Below are 27747 nucleotides of genomic sequence, written 5' to 3' on the forward strand. Positions count from 1 at the left end.
TACTGATAAATTTCTCTCGAGCTTCCAGCAGCGTCAAGTGGTTTAAAACCCTTGAGCTTTGCGCCTAGGCCACTGTCAAGTGGTTGCGGCTACGGTCCTTATATTGCCGCGCTGCCTTCTGTGACGTCTCTAGTGCTCTCTCCAGCGCCATATGAGGTAATGTTTTCGTTGCGCGCCCGCTGCGCCCGCTTCAGCCTATCGATGCCAGGGTCCCGGGCCGTGCTTAGCTGCAGGCCGCCATCTTTATTGAGGATGTTGTCACAAATTTGTTTTATTTCAATAGTTAGCTCAATACTTCATTATGCACGATGATACGTTTGACCATTAAGAGCCGGCCGGCCGACGTGGCCGTGCGGTTCTAGGCGCTGCAGTCTGGAACCGCGAGACCGCTAAGGTCGCAGGTTCGAATCCTGCCTCGGGCATGGATGTGTGTGATGTCCTTAGGTTAGTTAGGTTTAAGTAGTTCTAAGTTTTAGGGGACTAATGACCTCAGAAGTTGAGTCCCATAGTGCTCAGAGCCATTAAGAGCCCTGGCTTATTGCTCCCAGGTATGTCGCACACCTTTAGCGTCTTGAACTCAGGCTGTGGCCAAATGTCTTATTTATTCCTCTTTTTATTTCTTTGCATTGCGTACATTACAAGGAAAAAATGTTCATGTAAAACATTTATACCTTAGTGGGTTTTTGGACTGGAATTCAGGAGAAACGAATTAGAGTCGTTAACGTATTTCCAGATTTAAGTTTTTTGTTGTTTCCCTACACAACTATAGTAGAATGACTAGATAGTACCGTAGCAGTTCTTCTGTGCACGTTTCTAGTAACGTAGAGCACTTGGCACTGACACAGCACCTGAAAGTTGCTTTCGTCCCTAAATTTTGCACACCAGTGTAACTGGCAGTTACATCTCTGAGGGCCAAGTCATCTGAATATGTGACATCCAGGGATTTTCTTCTAACTCATGGGAATCGTGGAGGTAATTGTAGATTTTCTTAGAGGAAAGAAGCTTGATTCTGTAGGTCCTGGAGGCTGAGTTATTGGAAGTTCAGTAGATGGAATTCATCCTTTCAGCGCAAGCTCGTGCGGATTACGGAGAAAGCTTTGCAGCAGAAATAGTTCACCGACAGCTTTTTCTCTCACAATCGGATGTAAACTGATTTAGATATTGTTAGAATTGTTATTCGGCGGAAGATTTGTCATCAGATCAGGGAGCTGATCGGTATCTGGACTATTTCATTTTTTGTGGATTTCTTACGTTCACGTAGTTGAACTGTTTCCTTGAGATTGCTTTCTTTGTTGAGACTGCTGAGAACGTTTCAAAGAGCCAGTTGGAGATCAGATGTCGTTTGATAGCTTTGTATGTTTCCTGTCCGATGGTTAGGGCTTGGAATTTTCGATGTGAGTGCAATAATCAGTTGTGTCAGGATTTTAATTTTCTGTACCTGTCTCGCGGGTCAGTGGACAGCTATAGAGCTTTGTTATACACAGTTTAGGTAATAAGTATTGGGGAAGGGTCGTGAACCACGGCAAGGACATTTCGAAACACCGCTCTTTCAAAAAAACTAATTGTTAGAAAGCGAACCAGTTCCAGTGACGAAATCTTAGAGTTTTTTCGTTGTAACTGCAGAGGACCAGAGCGGAGACACTTCTGCATGAAGTCAGGACAGCAGTTGAGTACCCGTGAAGTGGCCCGCCCGGTTGGCCATGCGGTCTAACTCACGGCTTTCCGGGCGGGAAGGAGCGCCTGGTCCCCGGCACGAATGCGCCCGGCGGATTTGTGTCGAGGTCCGGTGAACCGGCCAGTCTGTGTATGGTTTTTAGGCGGTTTTCCATCTGCCTCGGTGAATGCGGGCTGGTTCCCCTTATTCTGCCTCACTTACACTACGCCGGCCATTGCTGCGCAAAGAAGTTCTCCACGTACACGTACACCACCATTACTCTACTACGGAAACATAGGGGTTACACTCGTCTGGTGTGGGACGTTCCCTGGGGGTCCAACGGGGGTAGAACCGCACAATAACCCTGGTTCGGTGTGGGGCGGCGGAGGGGTGAAGTGGACTGCGATAGTCGTCGTGGGGTTGTGGATCACTGCGGCTGCGGTGGGGACGGAGCCTCTCCGTCGTTTCTAGGTCCCCGGTCAACATACAATACAATACCCGTGAAGTGTGTTGTCAGAGTTCAGTCATTTATTGACGATGTTTACAGTAGTCTTTCCACACAGGCTTGTGGCGGATGACTCATTCAGTTGGTGTTGGATTCCCGCTGACGGCTGCCGTGTCAGTTCCTTGTCTGCAGGCCTAGGCGAAGAGTGAGTGACCTAGCGCCGTGGCGCGCTGCCTGCGCGGCTATGCCCCAGCACGAATGGTCTCGTACTATCTGCTGGAGTGTGCTCGATCCCACTTCGAATTCTATGTTGACACTTCATGACCCATTCGCTATACGGTTTTGTCAGAAGTCGTGCGGTAGGTCGATCTCATTCGTAGGTTTCAGCACCCGGAGGCGCCTAGTTGTTGAACAGGAATTTGGACACCACGAGGTCCTGCTGCTGGTTTCAGCGCTGAATTGCGGTGCTGTCAGCACTTCGCTATGTGGTGTTGTCGGATGGTCCCCACCACCAATGGCAGGCGGCGAATAGTATGAAGTTCATTAGACGAAGACAGTCATCTCAGGTACATCTTCGACTCGTTCGTAGACTGTTCTGGAGTATCTAGGACATAGATTCACTACAGTCTTGCCACGGTCCGGGCGGCTGCCCCCGTCGGAGGTTCGAGTCCTCCTCGGGCATGGGTGTGTGTGTTGTCCATAGCATAAGTTAGTTTAAGTTAGATTAAGTAGTGTGTAGGCTTAGGGACCGATGACCTCAGCAGTTTGGTCCCATAAGACCTTACCACAAATTTCCAAATTTACAGTATCGTGATCATGGATTCGAGTGCTATTACTGTTAACGCCATCGATCTCAATGATTAACTCCATGAGAACTGTAGGGCTCGAGTACTGAGCAGGAGAGCTCGAGTATTTATGGGGAGCCAACGTGAAGCTATGGCGTGATGCTCTATTCGTAATGACCACATGTGTCCTCCTTATTCCGCCTATACATCTCTTACGAGCTGACCAATGTGCGTGTCACGTTTCCGTTGGTTTTCTGTCCTTTGCTATTTTCTGCTGACCTCGTCCTCTCTCTCTCTCTCTCTCTCTCTCTCTCTCTCTTTTCTCTCTCTCGGAGCGGTGTTGTAAAATGCTGAGGCTCGACCCACTCGCGCCATACCGCTTATTTCCCGGTTCTCTCTCTGCCTCTGACACGACTGTACTTTGCTTGTAGCAAGGTGAATAATTTTTATTAAAAGTTTTTAATTTTCAACCCCTTACTATTCTGTGCCGTAACAGCACAGCCACCGACAGAAGAGACGTAGCTGATACGACCACACAATCGTTTAAGTTAGGGACGCAATTCAAAACTCCGGCCCGCCGACCTTAGATTTTCATGGATTCCACCACAACAGGTGCATATTGGAATGCTGAGATGGTTTCATAAAGACGGCAATTTAGCCAAGGACCGACTCCTTCCTTATCCGCATTAGATTTATCGCCGGCCGCGGTGACCGAGCGGTTCTAGGCGCTTCGGTACAGAACCGCGCGACTGCTACGGCCGCAGGTTCGAATCCTGGCTCGGGCATTTACGTGTGTGATGTCCTTAGGTTAGTTAGGTTTAAGTAGTTCTAAGTTCTAGGGGACTGATGACCTCAGAAGTTAAGTCCCATTGTGCTCAGAGCCATTTGAACCATATAATTAAAGTGCAGCTTCTTCTGGAGGTTCAGTGTGGGATGCAATTACCGTATAGCAGTGAAACTTAGTAGATATTTTAATACGTTCAGGCGAAACGGATTTCCGTTGAAAAAAAAAAAGTTACAGTTTTGGCCACCAGGTGCAAACCTGGCATTGTACAGGATCTCATCGACTTTTCTGGTGCTCATATTGAACAAACTGGGTAAGCGGCAGTTAATAATGAAATCAACATTACGCCTTTCTCATTTGTTTGACCTTTTCTTCCCACATCTCGTTCATAATCCATTGCATATGAAAACATTCCTATACGTCTTCCCTGGATTCACAGCGACAGATCTGCACAAGATGGCCAAAACTTAAACTAACTTTTTTCCCACGTAAATCGGTTTCGCATTAACGCACTATAATATATACCAAGTTTTTGCACCGTACGGTAATTACAGCCCACATTCGACCTCTGTGAGTACCCAGTATTACACTGAGCATGAAGGTGTCTACCTTTAATTTTAACTAAAGAGAAGGAGCCATTGTGCTGAATAAATTAGAAATGGGGAGGCGGTTTCGAGATGCCAATTATGTAAAGCAACTGGAGACTGGAAAACCGATATCTGACCGGTCTAGCAAAATCGCTTTAGGTCTTAACATGACATCGAGAAATGGTTCCCGAAATTTGGTTTTTTGTCGCAGGCAAACATAGTGGCTGAGTCGCACTTCTCGTTGTTGCTGTACTTTATATCTCCTGTTCTTTTATTTTTGTCTACAGGTAATGGTTGTCCGTGTATTTCTCTTCTAAGGCATCCGTGTCATCAGGCTTCATTTGGTTACCACAATTTTTGCTGCTGTCAGAATAGCAGTAAAATAATTCCAAACATTTTCCGTAGATGCCCTTCTGACAGAAAGAATGAAACAGAAAGGTCTCCAGGGACTGCTGTGTACAGATAACAGTGCAAGCCGACTTTAAAGGCTGAGAGTGGGACACGGTTGTTTGCAAGAGAAAATGCCGCAGCTTGGTATCGATGAACAATGTCAGCTTTAATTGGCCACTCTGCTTTTGTACTCGCAGTCGCGCTTTCCTTCCCCTTTGAAACATGAAACGAGCTTACCAGAGGAGTTTAGCTGCACGCTTATGCACCCAGCGCAGTTTTCTTTAATTTTTGATGAAGCTCTTTACGTTGAAGGTATCGGTCGGGGAGTTGCTACAACGGCTCGATAGAATGTACTCGTACAGTTACGTTCCGTTGTTTTTTTATTAATTTTCTTAATTTTTTATGACTCAGTGAGATTCTGTGCTAAAAATATTAGGATTACAAAGTCTACTGACAGTAATGGTTGTGTCAGTGTGCAGTGATTACCATTACGTACATGCTGATTATGTTCTCGTCCACTACTTAACAAGCTCTGCTCACACCTGACTGGTCGAATGCACATCTGCTGTTTGCAGTTGTTAGTTCAAGCTGCCAACGTACTTACGGCACTGACGACATTTATACGCCAGGAGCCGGCCGGTGTGGCCGTGCGGTTCTAGGCGCTTCAGTCTGGAACCGCGTGACCGCTACGAACGCAGGTTCGAATCTTGCCTCGGGCATGGATGTGTGTGATGTTCTTAGGTTAGTTAGGTTTAAGTAGTTCTACGTTCTAGGGGACTGATGACCACAGATGTTAAGTCCCATAGTGCTCAAAGTCATTTGAACCATTTTTTATACGCCAGGAATTAAATCAGTCTCGGAACCTTTTGGTCTTACCGTGTATACGTAGATTCACGGTACAAATTTTTACAAAAAGTTAATTAGAACTTGTCCATATTGCTACCATCTCAAGTATGTATTGTCTTTCCGGATCACCGTAAAATATATCACACACATGTTATTGTATACAGTTTCCGTGCGAGGACGGAAAGGTTATTCGATAGTGGTATATTTACCACAAATCAAGCATATTGGAAAAAGACGTAGTGGTATGTCAGATGCCTTAGGCTCTACTTCCCCGTGTGTGCATTTTTCTGTAATGGTACGCACGTTACCACTGTAACAGTCGTACACTTTATAATACACGATATTACAGTGCCTGTGTTATTCAGCAGCACGATGCATATCCGAAGGAACAGGCACTGTGGCGTCTACAGCTATTATGAAATGCGTGAACTGTATTCGTAGTTGCGAATGTAGACAAGCATCAGCTGTATAATCGAGTCGTACGGGAAAGACAGGCCGCGGCGCGTACATCACGAAGGTAGACCGAGCTTGCTCGCTCAACGTAGCAGAAAAACTGCGTTTCTGCACCTGTTAACTCGTAACTGGGTGTGTATGTGCAAACGAGAAATGCATCTTCTTCTGGATTACATTATTATGGAATCTCACTGTTATTAGTCCTACAGTGATAGAAAGTGCATAAGCCTACTAATTATTTGTTACGGCTGTACTGGGGTACAATAAAATTAAAATTATGTCAAAATGGTTATCAGCTGCATAAGGCACGTCTTGTATTAAATGAGTATAGTTACACAGAACAGACTAAATGCGACAAACAACACGTTATACTATTTATGTCGAGAATTGTTCTTAAATTTTGTTGTACGAATGGCAAGCAGTAAGACTTTGTAATAGCAGATTCTTGTAGAAGATGCAGTTCTCGTTAGTACATACACGCCCAGCTGCGAGGTAACAAGTTTAGAAACTCATTTTCTCTGCTGACCTCAGGCCTACCTTCGTGACGTACGCGCCGCGGCCTGTCTTCCTCGTGGGCCTCGTGTATAACGGAATGACGACAATGAAACTTTGTGCCAGACCGGGACTTGAACACGGATTTCCTACGGCCGTCTTACCATTGGGATATCCTAGCACGACTCATGGCCAGGCCCACACTTCCATGCGTCGTCAGCCATGTATCTACAACATACACTCGTACATTCATTATGTATATTCTCGTAGAGGGGAGCTATTTCAATTGAAAGTCGTTTGCTCGGTGTCGACGAATAAATACGATATTGCAGTGCGTGTATTGACTTTCAAATAAAATTGCACGATAAGGGGAAATTTGCGTTCGAGTATCGGTCTGGCACAAATTTTTATTGTCGTCATTCCATTATACATACTATGGTTATCCGTATTCGCAACTACGAATACATTTTATTACTTCATAACGCCTGTAGTCGCCGCAGTGCCTCTTCCTTTGGGCATGCATGCATGTCCGAGGGAAGATTACATCGTACTTCTGAACAACAACGCCTCTGCAATATCGTATTTATATACCGACATCAGGCAAGAGATTTTCAGCTAAAATGACCCCGCTGTACGGCAATAAACATAGTGAATGTACGAATGGAGATTGTAGACACATGGTTCACGACATATGGAAGTTTGTGTCCAGCCGTGCGTCGTGTTCGGATAGCGTACTGGTAAGGCGACCGTTCGCGATAAGCGGGAAATCTGGGTTCGACTCACGGTCCGGAACAAATTTTCACTATCGTTACTCCGTTACAAAAAAAAAAGAAAGAGGTTCAAATGGCTCGAAGCACCATGAGACTCAACATCTGAGGTCATGAGTCCCCTAGACTTAGAACTACTTAAACCTAACTAACCTAAGGACATCACACACACCCATGCCCGAGGCAGGATTCGAACCTGCCAGCGTAGCAGCAGCAGCTGCAACGCGGTTCCGGGCGGAAGTGCCTAGAAACGCTCGGCCACAGCTGCCGGCATTCCGATATACAGCTGATGATTGTTCATATTCACAACCGCAAATACATTTCATGCGTGTACGCTTTATGCTTACCATTGTCTTTGCTCATTATAATGGTAGTTGCGTAAATTTCAACACTTGGAGTGTCCGCCCCGATTGCTGAATGGTCAGGGTGACGGACTGCCGTCCTAAGGGGCCCGGGTTCGATTCCCGGCTGGGTCGGAGATTTTCTCCGCTCAGGGACTGGGTGTTGTGTTGTCTTCATCATCATTTCATCCCCATCCGGTGCGCAGGTCGCCCAATGTGGCGTCGAATGTAATAAGACCTGCACCAAGGCCCGGACCTGCCGCGCGAGGGGTCTCCCGGACAATAAAGACAAACGCTCATTTCCAAAAAATGGTTCAAATGGCTCTGAGCAATATGGGACTTGACATCTGTGGTCATCAGTCCCCTAGAACTTAGAACTACTTAAACCTAACTAACCTAAGGACATCACACACATCCATGCCCGAGGCAGGATTTGAACCTGCGACCGTAGCAGTCGCGCGGTTCCGGACTGAGCGCCTAGATCCGCTAGACCACCGCGGCCGGCGCTCATTTCCATTTCAACACTTGGAATACCTTGTCTTTATTACACTAACTTCTCTGTTTTCAAACGAACGTATACAGATTTTTCAGTTAAAGAAGAAAATATTATTTCGGCTCCGTTTTTGACCATAACATTGTGCTGGCAGCTATACTATCTGCATCGCATTTATATAAGGATAACCTCACCGAAATTCGAACCAGAGCTCACTTCCTTTCATTGCTACAATATATTCTCCTGTAGAATGCGTATATGTTTTCCAAATGCAATATTTTTGAGTGAAGAAAGTAAAGTAGCTGAAACTTAATGAACTAAAGTGTTGTCGAAAACATCGAAAGCTTTCTTACCCTGTGATCTTAGAAAAAGGACAGAATGCTGCGGGGTCGACCGACAGCACAAGACGCTGCAATGGTGCCGCTCTGAAGTCAGCCGAGTACAGTGTGGCCCCATGGATAGTGACCGGGCCAAATATCTCACGAAATAAGAATCAAACGAAAAAACTACAAAGAACGAAACTCGTCTAGTTTGAAGGGGAAAACCAGATGGCGCTATGGTTGGCCCGCTAGATGGCGCTGCCATAGGTCAAACGGATATCAACTGCGTTTTTTAAATAGGAACCCCCATATTTTTTGCATATTAGTGTAGTACGTAAAGAAATATGAATGTTTTAGTCGACTACTTTTTTCGCTTTGTGATAGAAGGCGCTGTAATACTCACAAACATATGGCTCACAATTTTAGACGAACAGTTGGTAACAGGTAGGTTTTATAAATTAAAATACAGAACGTAGGTACGTTTGAATATTTTATTTCGGTTGTTCCAGTGTGATACATGTACCTTTGTGAATTTATCATTCCTGAGGATGCATGCTGTTACCTGTAAATACCACATTAGTGCAATAAATGTTCAAAATGATGTCCGTCAACCTCAATGCATTTGGCAATACGTGTAACGAGATTCCTCTCAACAGCGGGTAGTTCGCCTTCCGTAATGTTCGCACATGCATTGACAATGCACTGACGGATGTTGTCAGGCGTTGTCGGTGGATCACGATAGCAAATATTCTCCATCTTTCCCCACAGAAAGAAATCCGGGGACGTCAGATCCGGTGAAAGTGCGGACCATGGTATGGTGCTTCTACGACCAATCCACCTGTCATGAAATATGCTATTCAATGCTGCTTCAACCGCACGCGAGCTATGTGCCGGACATCCATCACATTGGAAGTACATCGCCATTCTGTCATGCAGTGAAACACCTTGTAATAACATCGGTAGAACATTACGTAGGAAATCAGCATACATTGCATCATTTAGATTGCCATCGATAAAATGGGGGCTAATTATCCTTCCTTCCCATAATGCCGCACCATACATTAACCCGCCATGGTCGCTGATGTCCCACTTGTCGCAGCCATCGTGGATTTTCCGTTGCCCAATAGCGCATATTATGCCGGTTTACGTTACCGCTGTTGGTGAATGTCGCTTCGTCGCTAAATAGAACGCGTGCAAAAAATCTGTCATCGTTCCGTAATTTCTCTTGTGCACGGTGGCAGAACTGTACACGACGTTCAAAGTCGTCGCCATGCAATTCCTGGTGTATAGAAATATGGTACGGGTGCAACCGATGTCGATGCGATGTAGCATTCTCAACACCGACGTTTTCGAGATTCCCGATTCTTGCGCAATTTGTCTGCTACCGATGTGTGGATTAGCCGCGACAGCAGCTAAAACACCTACTTGGGCATCATAATTTGTTGCAGGTCGTGGTTGACGTTTCACATGTGGCTGAACACTTCCTGTTTCCTTAAATAACGTAACTATCCGGCGAACGGTCGGGACACTCGGATGATGTCGTCCAGGATACTGAGCAGCATACATAGCACACGCCCGTTGGGCATTTTGATTACAATAGCCATACATCAACACGATATCGACCTTTTCCGCATTTGGTAAACCGTCCGCACTGGCGGAATGTTACGTGATACCACGTACTTATACGTTTGTGACTATTACAGCGCCCACTATCACAAAGCGAAAAAAGTGGTCCAACTAAAACATTCATATTTCTTTACGTACTACACGAATTGTAATAAAAAATGGGAGTTCCTATTTTAAAAAACGCAGTTGATATCCGTTTGAACTATGGAAGCGCTATCTAGCGGGCCAACCATAGGGCCATCTGCTTTCTCCCTTCAAGCTAGACGAGTTTCGTTCTTTGTAGTTTTTTCGTTTGATTCTTATTTCGTGAGATATTTGGCCCGGTCACTATCAATGGACCACCCTGTAAATGCAGCTCTCTGCCGCTATAAGTCTCGGAATTATAGCGTGGCAGTGTGTGACGTAAATATGTCGGTCCGTGAGGAACAGCATGCTGTAATCAAATTTCCAGTTCGAAGAGTTCGTCCACACATGTAACACTCTCTCCTTCAGCATGACAATGCCAGGCCACACCGAGCGCTGCAGCGTTTGCAACACTCTGATGCCTTGCATTCGTTGTCGACAGTCATACTCCATACTGTCCCGACTTCGTTCCATCCGATTTTCACCTGTTCCCATAAGTGAAAGAACACATCTGAGGACTTCACTTTGATGGAGATGAAGCGGTACAAGCAGGAGTAAAGTTGTGGCTCCGTCAACAAAGTCAAACAGTCTACAGTGACGGTATCAACAAACTGGCCCCCGTTGGGAGAAATGTTTTTGTCGGCAGGATGACTATGATGAGAAATAAATATGTAGAAATGAAGAATAAACTTGTAGAATGTTAAGGGGGGTAGGACGTCAAACGGGCTGACTTGGAGCAGGAGAGGCAACACAGGACATTTTATTTTCTATGTCTATACTGTTACATATAAATTCATAAAACTTTGGCAGCATGACCAGGAAGGATTCAGGATTTACGCTCATAGCAGTGGAAGTGCAAAAACATAGCAAAATATTTTTTTTAGGTATGAAATTTCATCATTTTTTCACTTACTGTTGGCTGCATTTATTGCTATAGGTTGGGGGTTGGGTTGTTTTGGGGGAAGAGACCAAACTGCGACGTCACCGGTCTCATCGGTTTAGGGATCGACGGGAGAGGAGGTCGGCCGTGCCCTTTCAAAGGAGCCTTCCCGGAATTTACCTGGAGCGATTTAGGGAAATCACGGAAAACCTAAATCAGGATGGCCGGACGCGGGATTGAACCGTCGTCCTCCCGAATGTGAGTCCAGTGTGCTAACCACTGCGCAACCTCGCTCGGTGCTATAGGTACATTTTTCCTCACAAGTAAGAGAGATTCTTTGATGAATTTTGCATAGCATACAAACCATACTTCCAGGTGTATGAAACTCTAGAATTTTCCAAATCTATTAAAAACTGTGGTAAAAATTGAGGTAATTAACTACAAAATTTGATTTTTTTCTAAACATAAAGTTTAAAACGTAACAGCTCATTTATTTTTTCATAAATTAAATAGTTCTACAGTTTCAGACACCTGTATGCTGTGCAAAATTCATCGAACAATCTCTCTAACTTATGAAGAAAACTGTACCTATAACAACAAATGCAGCCAATAGTAAGTGAAAAAAATGATGAAATTTCACATGTAAAAAAATTAATTTTGTTATGTTTTTGAACTTCCGCTGCTACGAGTGTGAATCCTGAATCCTTCCTCGTCATGCTGACAAAGTTTTATGAATTTTCTTGTAAAAGTATAGACAGTGGAAATCAAAATGTCCTGTGGTGCCTCTCCTGCTCCAAGTCGGCCCGTTTGACGTCCTACCGCACTTAATATGTTTAGTTTATTTAAAAAGAATTTTCACGTAAAAAATTCTGGGCATTACTTTTGAAAAAGCACTCATACTTACGAGCGAGTTAGATGACAATTTCAATCCTTCGGTTATGGCTTCGATATTTTTGTCCAGTTTTTGTTACGCTGCGAGAAAGTGTTATTTCTAATAACAATAAAATCTAATGGCAGAAAAAATGTCGCACAAGAGATTGAAATGTGAAAAGGGCTATAGAGTGGTACAAGCCGAGTAAGAGAGTAGTGATGTGTAGCTCGATCGCCTGCAGTGAGGACGTTAGAGGTGGAGATAAGGAAGCAGGACCGGCAGGCTGGGAGAAAGCGTTCGGCAAGTTGAGCGGAGCGCTACTGCAGCAATCAGCAGCCGCGGCGGCGGCCAAACTGATGCTCATCGCTCGCGTGGAAAGACCAGATAACGACGGCGCCAGGGCGGCCAAATTGATCGCCCGCTCTCAAACTGCACAGTGGAACATGCCAAGCGACGTTCGAGAGTCCAAAGAGAGTGTCACCGTCATGATCGCAGTTTTCTTCAAACTGCAAAAAGATTAAGAAGCGAATTTGGAGTACATGGTTCCTTAGACTGTTATCCTAAGCGGGATTTCAACAATGATAGTAGCAACAACATAATATTCGTTTAGTCCGGGGTAATTTTACAATGGAATTAAGGCTTTGAAATACCAGTAACTGCGATGTCGTTAGAGAATTAATACATCATAGTGTGCCTATAGTAGGCAGCTCAGAAGAACGTCGTTGTCTTTTGTTTACCGCGCGACTGCTACGGCCGCAGGTTCGAATCCTGCCTCGGGCATGGATGTGTTTGATGTCCTTAGGTTAGTTAGGTTTAAGTAGTTCTAAGTTCTAGGGGACTGATGACCACAGATGTTTAGTCCCATAGTGCTCAGAGCCATTTTTTCCTTCTGTTTCGTAGTTTGCCGTTTATAGTATGTAACATAAACTAAAAAGAGAGAGAAAGAGAGAGAGAGAGAGAGAGAGAGAGAGAGAGAGAGAGAGAGAGATTGAAAGGCACCACGAAGAAATTATATGAAGTGGACGGAAATGGCTAGATGTGACGTACATGTAGAGACACACAGAGAAACAGATGATTACATTTTCAGAAAAATTGCATTATTTATTCAAGAGAAAGTGCTTCAAAAATGGAGCAAGTCAATAACGCGTTGGTCCACCTGTGGTCCTCATGCAAGCAGTTATTCGATTTGACATTAATTGATAGATCTGTTGGACGTCCTGCTCAGGGGTTCTAATTCTGTTCAGTTGTCGCGTTAGATCTTCAAAAAATGGTTCAAATTGCTCTGAGCACTATGGGACTTAACGTCTGAGGTCATCAGTCCCCTAGAACTTAGAACTACTTAAACCTAACTAACCTAAGGACAACACACACATCCATGCCCGAGGCACGATTTGAACCTGCGACCGTAGCGGTTGCGCGTTTCCAGACTGTAGCGCCTAAAACCGCTCGGCCAACCCGGGCGGCGTTACGTCTTCAAAATCCCGCAATAGTTGGAGAGACCTGCCCACAATGCTCCAAGCGTTCTCAATTGGGGAGAGATCCGGAGATCTTGTTGGCTAAAGTATGGGTTGCAAGCACGAAGACATGCTGTAGAAACTCTGGAGTCTCATTGACTGGAGTAGAACTGTCTTCAGTGATGGGTCTCGCTTCTCTCGTTGCCTGACGAAGGGTATCTGGAAATGCCCCGGAGAGCGGTGGAATACCAACATGACTGTCACCCGTCATGCGGCGCGACAGGCAGGGGTAATGATCTGGGGTGCCATTTCGTTTCATAGCAGGCCCCTTTGGTGTTCATCCACGGCACTCTTGTATGTATGTTGTATGTTAACCGGAGACCTAGAAACGACGGAGAGGCTCCGTCCCTGCTGCAGCCGCGGTGGTCCACAACCCCACGACGACTACCGCAGTCCACTTCACCCCTCCGCCGCCCCACACCGAACCCAGGGTTATTGTGTGGTTCGGCCCCTGGTGGACCCCCCTCCCCCCCCCCCTCCCCCAGGGAGCGTCTCACACCAGACGAGTGTAACCCCTATCTTTGCGTGGGGGAGTAATGGTGGTGTACGCGTACGTGGAGAACTTGTTAGCGCAGCAATCACGGACACAGTGTAGCTGAGGCGGAATAAGGGGAACCAGCGCGCATTCGTCAAGACAGATGGAAAACCACCTAAAAACCATCCACAGACTGGCCGGCTCACCGGACCTCGACACAAGTCCGTCGGGCGGATTCGTGTCTGAGACCAGGCGCTCCTTCCTGCTCCGGAAAGCCGTGCGTTAGACCACTCGGCTAACCGGCCGGGCGACTGCACCCTTACAACACAGCGGTACATCGACGATATTTTACGCCCCATTTGGTTGCCCTTCATGGCAAGCCACCCTGGGCTTACATTTCAGCAAGGTGATTCCCACCCTCAGACGGTAAGAGTTCCTACTGCTTGTCTTTGTACTAACAAAACCCTGCCTTAGTCAGCAAGGTCTCAGAATCTCTCCGAAACTGAGAACTTTTGGTGCGTTATCGGCAGGGCTCTCCAACCATCTCGGGATTTTGACGATATGAAGCGCCAACTGGACAGAATTTGGAACTATATCCCTCAGGTATACGTCCAGAAACTCTATGAATGAAAACCAAACTTCCTGGCAGATTAAAACTGTGTGCCGGAGCGAGACTCGAACTCGGGACCTTTGCCTTTCGCGGGCACTCCGCTGTAGAGTAAAAATTTCATTCTAGAATGAAAACCAAGCCGAATAACGGCTTGCATAAGGGCCAGCGATGCACCAACCCGTTATTAACTTGCTCGATTTTTGAAGCTCTTTCTCTTGAATAAATCGTCCAATTTTTCTGATCATTTATTTTTCTCTACACGTTCATCACATTTGGATAATTCCTTAGTGGTGTATCTTTAATTTTTGCCTTAGAGTGTATATATCTTTTTACAGACAGGATCGAAGGGGAATATACTTTAAAATATACCTGCCGATTTCACATCCAAATTGGAAGCAAGAAACGGACGAGAGAACCCTACCATTAACTGAATAAATCGAATCACGTATCGCGACGAAAAAACGAATTTCAGTAGCCGCATATTCGATACAATTGTTAAGAAGCTGTTTATGCAACAGCTAGCTAGTGATACCTTGGCATTTCAGAACAGAACGTGACTGAAATCATTAGCGAAGTATCAGTACATTGGTGGGGTGTGAAAATTCAATAGCCGGGCGGGGTAGCCACGCGATCTTAGGCGCCTTGTCATGTTTCGCGCGGCTTCCCCCATCGGAGGTTGGAGTCCTCCATCGGGCATGGGTGTGGGTGTTGTCCTTAGCGTTAAGTTAGTTTAAGTAGTGTAGAAGTCTAGGGACCGATGACCTCAGCTGTCTGGTCCCATGGTAAAAAAATAAATAAATAAGTAAATTTAATGTATATACTTCTCTCGGAGCTCATGAAGTCAGTCACATTGACAATGTTGGCATACAGGATGCTCATAATCAGTCTGAAAAGCTTGTAATGGTGTTGCAGGGTAGGCTATACTGAGATATAATTATTAAGAAATATGTCAGATACATGGAACTGTTTCCGAGTTAATTAGCATTGAAGTTAGCCGATTTCCGGCGGGGTCAGGGATTTTCTCTGCCTCGTGATGACTGGGGGTTGTGTGATGTCCTTAGGTTAGTTAGGTTTAAGTAGTTCTAAGTTCTAGGGGACTAATGACCATAGATGTCAAGTCCCGTAGTGCTCAGAGCCATTTTGAACTATTTGAAGTTAGCCGATTAGGCTGTAGCATACGCAGTCTTGTGCGGTATCCTCTACGCCATGAGAACAACTGACGCAAATTGTATCTGTGAGAAAATAAAATGTCTACAGCCGTCCTTATGATTTCATTTATTTTGTTGCAACCAGTTTCGGCCCTTCAATGTACCATCTTCAGGCTGTGGTTGATGGAGAACAGGTTGATACTATCCATATACAGGGTGTTACAAAAAGGTACGGCCAAACTTTCAGGAAACATTTCTCACACACAAATAAAGAAAAGATGTTATGTGGACATGTGTCCGGAAACGCTTAATTTCCATGTTAGAGCTCATTTTAGTTTCGTCAGTATGTACTGTACTTCCTCGATTCACTGCCAGTTGGCTCGATTGAAGGAAGGTAATGTTGACTTCGGTGCTTGTGTTGACATGCGACTCATTGCTCTACAGTACTAGCATCAAGCACGTCAGTACGTAGCATGAACAGGTTAGTGTTCATCACGAACGTGGTTTTGCGGTCAGTGCAATGTTTACAAATGCGGAGTTGGCAGATGCCCATTTGATGTATGCATTAGCACGGGGCAATAGCCGTGGCGCGGTACGTTTGTATCGAGACAGATTTCCAGAACGAAGGTGTCCCGACAGGAAGACGTTCGAAGCAATTGATCGGCGTCTTAGGGAGCACGGAACATTCCAGCCTATAGCTCGCGACTGGGGAAGACCTAGAACGACGAGGACACCTGCAATGGACGAGGCAATTCTTCGTGCAGTTGACGATAACCCTAATGTCAGCGTCAGAGAAGTTGCTGCTGTACAAGGTAACGTTGACCACGTCACTGTATGGAGAGTGCTACGGGAGAACCAGTTGTTTCCGTACCATGTACAGCTTTTGCAGGCACTATCAGCAGCTAATTGGCCTCCACGAGTACACTTCTGCGAATGGTTTATCCAACAATGTGTCAATCCTCATTTCAGTGCAAATGTTATCTTTACGGATGAGGCTTCATTCCAACGTGATCAAATTGTAAATTTTCACAATCAACATGTGTGGGCTGACGAGAATCCGCACGCAGTTGTGCAATCACGTCATCAACACAGATTTTCTGTGAACGTTTGGGCAGGCATTGTTGGTGATGTCTTGATTGGGCCCCATGTTCTTCCATTTACGCTCAATGTAGCACGTCATCATGATTTCATACGGGATACTCTACCTGTGCTGCTAGAACATGTGCCTTTACAAGGACGACGCAACATGTGGTTCATGCACGATGGAGCTCCTGCACATTTCAGTCGAAGTGTTCGTACGCTTCTCAAGAACGGATTCGCTGACCGATGGATTGGTAGAGGCGGACCAGTTCTATGGCCTCCACGCTCTCCTGACCTCAACCCTCTTGACTTTCATTTATGGGGGCATTTGAAAGCTCTTGTCTACGCAACCCCGGTACCAAATGTAGAGACTTTTCGTGCTCGTTTTGTGGACGACTGTGATACAATACGCCATTCTCCAGGGCTGCATCAGCGCATCAGGGATTCCATGCGACGGAGGGTGGATGCATGAATCCTCGCTAACGGAGGACATTTTGAACATTCCCTGTAACAAAGTGTTTGAAGTCACGCTGGTACGTTCTGTTGCTGTGCGTTTCTATTCCATGATTAATGTGATTTTAAGAGAAGTAATAAAATGAGCTCTAACATGGAAAGTAAGCGTTTCCGGACACATGTCCACATAACATAATTTCTTTCTTTGTGTGTGAGGAATGTTTCCTGAAAATTTCGCCGTACCTTTTTGTAACACCCTGTATATATCGCATCAGTAGCGAGCATAACTAGATACGCAGATAATCTGAAAACTTAGGTGTCAGCACTCTAACCATTAACTGCCAACTGACTGGAGAACCAGGCGGCCGGTGTGGCCGAGCTGTTCTTGGCGCTTCAGTCTGGAACTGCGCGACCGCTACGGTCACAGGTTCGAATCCTGCCTCGGGCATGGATGTGTGTGATGTCCTTAGGTTAGTTAGGTTTAAGTAGTTTTAAGTTCTAGCGGACTAATGACCTCAGATGTAAAGTCCCATAGTGCTCAGAGCCATTTGAACCATTTTTGACTGGAGAACCATTCAAAATACAACATCCAAAGATACGTGTTAGCGAATACTCAAATAAATTGAAACTCTGAAACGGCACAAGGTATTGATGTTTTTCTTAACAATTATTTAATTATTTCTGAGCATTCCCACAAATCACCTACAAGCGTTTCAAACTCTCTCTGACCAACCTGTATACAATATATACTTGTATGTGTATATACTGAAGCGCCAAAGAAACTGGTACAAGCATGAATATTCAGATACAGAGGTACGTAAACAGACAGAACACTACGCTGCGGTCGGCAACGTATATCTATCGGACTGTGCTATTTTTTCATCAAAGGCGTATCACAATGCGCACCCACCTCATTGCAACACTCCTGTCCTGCGCTTCCTTCTCAGCAGCGAACACTACGTAATAAACGCGAAAATCCTGATACAAACACTTGATTTATGGAATTTGCTTCCTGTCCCTTCTCTGATACAGTGCAGTATTGTTTTTTTTGTTTACTACATATGTTGTAAAATGTGGGAAACTGATCTGAGCTACCAGTACTCCTGTTATTGTGGTGTCATGTTAATCTCATGTCACGTCTAGCCGCTTGCAATGAGTGGAAATTGTAATTGTGTTTGTAATGTATTATTTCCGGGGTGCTAAAGTCGACGAGCGTTGGTCGCTGTTGCGAGCGACAGCGCAGGTCGGGGCACGGGAACAGTTTCCCCCGTGGAAACAAGTGTCCAGCATTTGCTTAATCCAGTTAAAGGGATGTGGCCCCGTCAGACCTGGCGGTTTTCAAAGGCGGGTGTTTCCCATAGAATGGCTGGCGTTTATAATAACCTTTGGGTCACGAACTCCTGAAAGCGTCGACATGCATCAGCACTTTGTACATCAACATGATTTTTTCGCATCCACAATTAAAGCCTGACGGAGGGTTCATCGATCTACCTTCAAGCTATTTTTCTACCGTTCCATTTTCGAACAGAATGAAAAACGAATATCTAAATCTTTCCGTGTGAGTTCTGATTTCTATTATTTTAATATGATCATCATCTCTCTCTTTGCAGCTCGGCGCCAACGAAATATTGTAGCATTCGGAGGAGAAAGTTGATGATTGAAGTTTCATGAGAAGATCTTGCGCCACCGAAATACGCGTTTGTTTTAATGATTTCCAGTTCAATTCGAGTATCATATCCATGGCACTCTCTCCCCTATTTCGCCATAATACAAAACAACTGTCCTTCTTTGAACTTTTTCAATGTTCTCCAACAATCGTAGCTGAAATGCAGCAGTACTCCTGAAGAGGGCGGACAAGCGTATTGTAGCCAGTCTCTTTAGTAGACCTGCCGCGTTTTCCAAATCTTATGCCAATAAATTGCAGTCAGTGGTGCGCTTTGTCCTCTATATTATCTATGCAATAGTTCCACTTTAAGTTATTAGCAATTGTAAGCCCACAGCATTTAGATACGTGTGATTTATCGTGTAAGCAAAATTAATCGGATTCCTCTAATTCTTATGTGGATGACTTCACACCTTTCATTACTTAGATCAAGAGACGGTATACGACAGCATCTTCTGCAAACAGTTTATGAGGACTACTCAGATTGTTTCCTAAATCGCTTCTACAGGGTGTTCGGTAATTCCCGTTACACACTTCTAGAAATTGTAGAGGAAAGTGAGTAAATAATATTTTGAATGGGAAACCATGTCCAGAAACGTCGTGCAACGATGCTACGGAACGTCAAAATTACAGACACCGACACCTGTAAATATGTGTATATGCAGGGTGATTCCACAATGATGTTACAGACTTTCTAGAATGATGGAGAAGGATTCATGTATCAATTTGAGGTAAGGGTCCCTGTACTGGTAGGAACGAGTCGAAAGGTAATAGAGATAACGTTATGATACTTCTGACAGTGGAACCCATGTAATGGCACTGTTGCTACTAAGATTATAAGGCAGGCAGCTTTCAGTGGTGGTCAGATGGACCAAAACGAGGAACAAAAGTCCAGTAAATAAGGACATTAAAATGCATACCCGAGGGGCTAAGAGCACTTGCTGATCTTCGCTACTGTTAAACACATCTTATGTATTGAACAAGTGCTCATAGCTCTTACGGAATGCATTTTAAAGCCCATGTTTACCAGACTTTTTTTCTTTCCGTCCATACTACCACCTCAGAAAGTTGCTTACCCTACAACCTCAGCAACAACAGTATCTGTTCATGTATTACCGAGCGAGGTGGCGCAGTGGTTAGCACACTGGACTCGCATTCGGGAGGACGACGGTTCAATCCCGTCTCCGGCCATCCTGATTTAGGTTTTCCGTGATTTCCCTAAATCACTTCAGGCAAATGCCGGGATGGTTCCTTTGAAAGGGCACGGCCGATTTCCTTCCTCATCCTTCCCTTACCCGAGCTTGCGCTCCGTCTCTACTGACCTCGTTGTCGACGGGACGTTAAACACTAATCTCCTCCTCCTCCTGTTCATGTATTCCATCGTCACAGGTGTCAGAATAGTTTTCGCTTTTGACTTTCACCTGACTCGTTCATTTCCACTACAGGGAACCTTACTTAAAACTGGTAAAATAATCCCTCTCCATCATCCTATAAAGTTTGCAGCATCACCACGGAATCACCCAGTATATACATACATTTACAGGCACTGGTGCTTTTAATTTTGAAGCTCTGTATCGTCGTTGGATGACATTTCCGGACATGAGTTCCTGTTCAAAATATTATGTATTCACTCCCCTCTTTAAGTCTTAGAAGTTTTTGAAGGGGATTTCAAAACATTCTGTATAGATCAGGAAAAACAGAGGGTGTAGAACACATTATTGGGGAACGCCAATATTACTTCTGTTTTAGTCGATGACTTTCCGTCAGTTACTATGAACCGTGACCTTTCTGACAGGAAATCGCGAATCTAGTCGCACAACCGAGGCGATAACCCTTAGGCATCAATTTGATTAGAAGTCACTTGTGAGGAACGGTGTCAAAAGCGTTCTGGAAATCTAAAACTGTGGAATCAGTTTGCCATTCACTGTTGATAGCACTCATTTCTTTGTGAGAATAAAGAACTAGTTGTGTTTCACAAGAAAGATATTTTCTGAATAAGTGTTAACTATTTGTCAATAGATCGTTTTCGTATTGTTCGAACCCAGTATATCTTCCAAAATGTTACTGCAAATCGATGTTAGTGATGCAGGTCTGTAATTCAGAAGATTACTCCTACTTTGGACGAGCGAGCGGTTGTATACGACCGATAAGAATGGAACTATTGAATCAGTATACTCTTAAAGGAACGTAACTGGTACACAATCTGCCTTTATTAAGTGATTTAAATTGCTTCGCTACACTAATGATATCTACTTCTAAGTTACTCGTGTTGGCAGTTGTTCTTCACTTGAATTCTGGAATATTTACTTCGTATTCTCTTGTGCAGGAATTTAGGTATTCCGTTTTTAGTAACTATGCTTCAGTGGCATTGTGATCAGTAACATTGCCATTGCTATCGCGCAGTAAAGTATTGACTCCGTCTTGCAGCTGGTGTACTTTACATGCGACCAAAATCTCTTTGTGTTTTCTGCCAGATTTCGCGACAGAGTGTGTTGAAAACCATTAAAAGCATCTCGTATTGACAATCACGATAAGTCTCGAGCTTCTATAAAACTTTGCCAGTCTTGAGGATTTTGCAATCACTTAAATTTGTCATGCTTTTTTTCGTTGCTTCTGCAACAGCGTTCTGACCTGTTTCTTGTATCATGCGAGATCTGTACCGTCTCTTATTCATTTATTTGGTATATATCTCTTAATATCGGCGAGCCTTTTTCTTTGAATTTAAACCACATACAGCCTGCGCCTACATGGTCAGATTATAAGGAGTGGAGACTATATCTTAGGGAGGAGTCAAGCGAATTTTTATCTGCCTATTTTCAGTATATATATTTTACATTTATTTTTGCTGGATTTGGATGTTACGGTTTCCAGTCTTGCCACAACGACCTCGTGGACACTAACCCCTGTATCCGTCAAAATGCTCCTTATTTGTTCAGGATTATTTGTTGCTACTTTACAGTAGTACTTCGAGCTTTAACAGGAGATCGCAAATAGTAGCGCGTACTTGCTGCTATGGAGGCTGGTTGACTCAAAGACCTGTGGGTTAAAATAATTTGGTGGAGCAGTTGGCAACTGGCGAAGTCGAGGGGTCCGTCGGCAACTATGATGGGGTGAAGGAGGCGAGTTTTGAGTCCTCGGCGACGGAGGTGATGCGGGATATACAGGGCTATTACAAATGATTGAAGCGATTTCATAAATTCACTGTAGCTCCATTCATTGACATATGGTCACGACACACTACAGATACGTAGAAAAACTCATAAAGTTTTGTTCGGCTGAAGCCGCACTTCAGGTTTCTGCCGCCAGAGCACTCGAGAGCGCAGTGAGACAGAATGGCGATAGGAGCCGAGAAAGCGTATGTCGTGCTTGAAATGCACTCACATCAGTCAGTCATAACAGTGCAACGACACTTCAGGACGAAGTTCAACAAAGATCCACCAACTGCTAACTCCATTCGGCGATGGTATGCGCAATTTAAAGCTTCTGGATGTTTCTGTAGGGGGAAATCAACGGGTCGGCCTGCAGTGAGCGAAGAAACGGTTGAACGCGTGCGGGCAAGTTTCACGCGTAGCCGCGGGAGTCGACGAATAAAGCAAGCAGGGAGCCAAACGTACCACAGCCGACGGTTTGGAAAATCTTACGGAAATGGCTAAAGCAGAAGCATTTCTTAAACAGGAGATTGGAAAACCGATGGATCGGTCGTGGTGGAGATCATGATCAACAATTCATGTCATGGCCTCCACGCTCTCCCGACTTAACCCCATGCGATTTCTTTCTGTGGGGTTATGTGAAAGATTCAGAGTTTAAACCTCCTCTACCAAGAAACGTGCCAGAACTGCCAGTTCGCATCAACGATGCTTTCGAAGTCATTGATGGGGACATGCTGCGCCGAGTGTGGGAGGAACTTGATTATCGGCTTGATGTCTGCCGAATCACTAAAGGGGCTCGTATCGAACATTTGTGAACGCCTAAAAAAACTTTTTGAGTTTTTGTATGTGTGTGCAAAGCATTGTGAAAATATCTCAAATAATAAAGTTACTGTAGAGCTGTGAAATCGCTTCAATCATTTGTAATAACCCTGTATTTCGGAAGTCTGTATTCAGGGATGAATAAAGTTGTTCTTTCTGTGGAAAGTGTAGAAATTTTTTGGAAGTGTTTTTCCGTGTACGGACGTGGGAAACGTCTTAGTTGCCTGTTTTCAAGGCTGTTTAGCAAGAAGCCGCCTAACAGAGCCAAGAGCATCTAGCTATCTGGGGTTGTTGTCTAATGAACAAAGTGGACTTGGTGAGATTATTAGAAGATAATAAATTGCGGTTTGCTTCAATGGAAATCAGAAGTGTGGAGTTCTTGTGTATGTCTTCATCCTCTTTGACTATAGACTCTCATCCTGTGATGCTAATAGAGGAGATGATAGAAACCGGTTGGTGACGCTGTAGTAACTGGCTGAGGCGTTCGTTGTCGAATCCAGTGGTTAAATTTGAGAGATTTTAAAAAGTAGTTACAAGGCTGCAGAGTGCTGATTAGTGGTATGGAGGAAGTGACTATTTCATGCCTTTCTCGTGGGTCGAAGCATTTCCTTAAAAAAGAGAGAACATGAAAGATGTTTGCTACCTCTGATTACTGTTTCCATCTAGTATTTAGAGTGCTGATAATGAGTTTGCTATTTCAAAGTAGAGGGCCTTTGAATGCTCCACTGAATACAAGCATATAATTCGGAAGTATTACAATCTTCTTGACGTCTGAAATTAACACTCATCCCATGTATCTTGCACTCTTGGTGGAATAGTTTTGCGATGATTGGCTCTTCCAAAGTTCTTAATAACGATGACAAAACGTCGTCTCCTCCACGTGCTTTTTTTCGTTTTGGGTCTTTCATTGTTCTGTCAAATTCAGCGCCACGCAGATTCTTCTCAAACTACCATATCTCCCGTCTCACCGTCAACTACTTCTTCTTCTCTTTCCGTAATATCTGGCCGTGTGTCGGCCACACTGTTTCCGGCACGACGTCTGCGCCCTGCGGGTTGCCTGCCCTTGGCCCTCAGGGTCTCCTGCCTTCGGATTCTGTTCAAGCACCTCGCTAGTACACTGCATGTTTGCATCCTATACTGATTGCAAACTATCTGTTGACAGGCTAAATGTTCGCAGGTGCTACGAGGGACCACCATCATCGTTCACAGGCAGCGCGCGAGGCAGCAACGGCGATCTGCTATCGAAGGTACTAGTTTACATCCGTGGGTCATGTGACCATCAAGAGTTCGTGAATATTCCTTCGCATCCTGGTACTTAAATCTTGGCAGTCGTAGTCGCAGCTCAGTCCCTCGCTAAGCTATAGTCCACGCGAGCCGACCGCCTTCAGTGACCCCTTTATTGCAGTGTTCCTGCGGAGTCTAAATAGAACCGCGACGACGCCCAGCAGTTACCAGCAATCTCCTTGTGACTCAGTGCATCTGTGAACATTGACTGTGTACTTTGCTACTGTGATTATTTACACGACGTTTATACGGAAGTTGATTTGTTCTCATCAGTGATCAAGGAGCATGAGTTCAGTTGTTGCTGTCGTACGTGGAACTTAACTTTTCTGTATTGTGATGCTGAATAAAAGTGTATTGTCAGACTACCTATGGAATTGTCAGTCTTAAATCACGTACGTGGATTTAAAATCTTCAAGTTTCTTACCATAATATAGCCCTCCCACTAGGGGCGTTCAATAAGTAACGCAACATATCTTTCTTCTCGGTCAGTTTCGGTTGAAAAAAAAACCGCAGAATTTGTTGTGAGGAATCATGGAATGTTGTTGCTTCATCTCCCATTGTTTCATGAAGTTCCGATAGGAGATAGAACTATACATAATCTTCAAAATGACGTGCATCCCAGGCAGAGAGCTGTCATTGAGTTTCTTTTGGAGAAAAACCAGAGCGTCACAGATATTCATAGGTGCTTTCAGAATGTCTACGGAGACCTGACAATGAAAAAGCACAGTGAGTCGTGGAGTGACGCATCTGTCATCATCGCAACAACGTCGTGCAGACCTATCCAGTCTCCCACCTGCCGGCCAACCGCACAGCTATGACTGTTGCAATGTTGGAACCTGCGGATACTATCATTCGAGGTGATAGACATATCACGATCAGACACCTCGCCGCTTAACTGGATGTCTTAGTTGGAAGTGCTGACACACTCGTCCTCCAGTTAGGCTACTCGAACGTGTGTGTTCTTCCTCATCCACCCTACAGCCTGGATCTCGCGCCTTCCGACTTCCATGTGTTTGGCCCAATGGAGGATGCACTCCGCGGGAAGCAGTAAGTGAGTGATTGGAAGGTTATTGACGCAGCAGGACGTTGGCTCTGGCATCGACCAGTTGAGTGGTACCACGCGGGCCCTTCCTGTAAGATTGCGTAAGGCATTCCCACTGAACGGAGATAATGTTGAAAAATACGTTTTGTAGCCAAAAGAGTGGAGAACAATATGATGTACTGGGACACCGAATAAAACTAACCTGCTTTCAGAAACAAAAATTTGGGATGATAATTAAATCGACACCCTAGCTGCAAACAGGCGATGATATACATCATTGTGGACATGCTGAAAATGTGTGCCCTGACCGGGATTCGAACCCGCGATCTCCTACTTACATGACAGACGCTCTATCCATCTGAGTCACCGAGGGCACAGAGGATAGTGTGCCTGCAGGGACTTATCCCTTGCACGCTCCCCGTGAGACCCACATTCCCAACATGTCCACACCACTACATTCGTAGTGCACCCATCACACACATTGCTCGTGGCAGATTAATCTACCAAGTCCCGTAAGAGTTGCGACATAGTGTGTGTGTTCGCACAAGAAGGTCAATGGCCGGATAGCCAACTCGTATGGGACTTGGTAGATTAATCTGCACGAGTAATGAGTGTGATGGGCAAACAACTATCAGGTGCACTACCAATGTAGTGGTGTGTACATGTTGGGAATGTGGGTGTCATGGGGAGCGTGCAAGGGAGAAGTCCCTGCAGGCACTCTACTCTCCGTGCCCTCGGTGGCTCACATGGATAGAACGTCTGTCATGTAAGCAGGAGATCCCGGGTTCGAGTCCCGGTCGGGGCACACATTCTCAACATGTCCACAATAATGTATATCAATGTCTGTTTGCAGCTGGGGTTCGATTTAATTATCATCTCATTCTAGAGGAGCTGCACATTGATCAATTGTTCTCTTCTTTCGGGAACAGATACTACCTTCATATATGCAAAAACATGTGTTGCATTACTTACTAAATGCCCCCTCGCGTATTTTCTTTCCGTTTGTCATCCTTCCGTTCTACGATTAGCACTCTTGACATTCATACATCTGATGATGCTGCTGCTGATTGTGGTTTTAAGCAGATGATACCCCTAAGGTCAGTTGTCCCCTACTCACTTCCCAGGACGAAATCAGCGTACCCCATCTGTCTGCGTCTAGAGTAAATTTTATGTGCAAGTGTGAGTAAGTTTTCGAAATGTTTGGGTAAGGTGTATCCAAGGCGAGACGTGGGCACCAGGCAGGTATTGCCTGCTGGGATGGGAGAAACAGCCTAAAAAAGGCACATCCATGCTGCCCGCGCCTCCCTTTATCCCGGTAGCGGACGCTTGAACACGCACGGCTATTCAGGCGGATAACATGCATACTGATCCTTATTTTTTCTCCGAAGCTTTTCCTACTCGCGGGATCTATATTTCCCATAGCTACGAGTGGTTCTACAGCTTTATATTTCTCTTCTAGCTTCTTGTTTTGCCATTTTGCATTTTCTGTCAGTCTAATTTTTTTAGGCATCTGTTTGCCTGCTCTATTTTATGCACTTTTGTGTGTCATATTTTCCTCAGTTAAATTCAACATCACTTGCGTTTTCCAAGAACTTCTGTTGCGCCTTGTGTTTCTGCATAAGTGTCTCTTTACTGACTTCAATATTTCACCTCTCAAAGACACCTATTCGGTTTCTCTTGTACTACCTTCCCCTTTTCGAGACAATAACTACTTAACACTCCTTTCGACACTCTTAACAGTCTTTGGTTAACCCATGTTGTCCAAACCTCACGTTCTAAATTTCCTATCTTTCAGCAATTTCTTCATTTTTAACCTGGATGTCGAAGCCTATTAATTATGATTAGAGTCTATATCCGCTTCTGGAAATGTTTAGCGGGTTTTCATCTGGTTTCGAAATCTCATTCCTATGATTATACAGGTTGATCAGAAACAGCCGGAAAAGCTTGTAAGGATGTTAAGGGGTAGGTTTCCTATTTAATTTGCATTGGAGTTAGCCAGTCAGGTCGTTGCGCACGCAAACTCAGGCAGCTTGCCAGAGACAATGTTGCTAAACGCGTACTTGGTTTGATTTCTCAAACCGAACAAGAGAGCGATACAAAATTTGGACATTGGTTGGTAGCAAGGATCCAACGTCTCAGCAATCTCTTGCGCTACCATGTACGCTATGAGTACAACTGACATTAATGGTATCAGCTTATGTAGCAGAATTTTGGCTGCAAGTCATTCGATCATTTTCAGAAATCTGATTTACAGAAGCGAACTTTGTCGAAAGTATTCGTTTAGTTGCGAATTAACATCGAAAGATGCGCAATAAGACAACGACGGAGGTGGGCTGACACATACTTCTCACAGCAGTGAATGTAGGGATGACATGGTGAATTATCGTTATATCTTCGGCGAATACGCCGATATCCATTTAACATACAGCGATGAGGGTCAACATGGACTGGAGGCCCGCCTAAATTACAACGCGAGATTTTCAAATCGCATAGTTCCGTGTGCGAATACTTTTGTAGCGGTTAATAGAACATTAAAGGAGACCGGAAATTTAGTTGTTAACAAAGCTGGCAATTGACCACAGTGCTATGTGCGGCACGTTTAATTTGAAGAAAAAGTTCTCGGTATGGTTATTGCAAATCCTACTACCAGCAT

The sequence above is a fragment of the Schistocerca americana genome, chromosome X (assembly GCF_021461395.2).
Source record: "Schistocerca americana isolate TAMUIC-IGC-003095 chromosome X, iqSchAmer2.1, whole genome shotgun sequence".
Classification (NCBI taxonomy): Eukaryota; Metazoa; Arthropoda; class Insecta; order Orthoptera; family Acrididae; genus Schistocerca; species Schistocerca americana.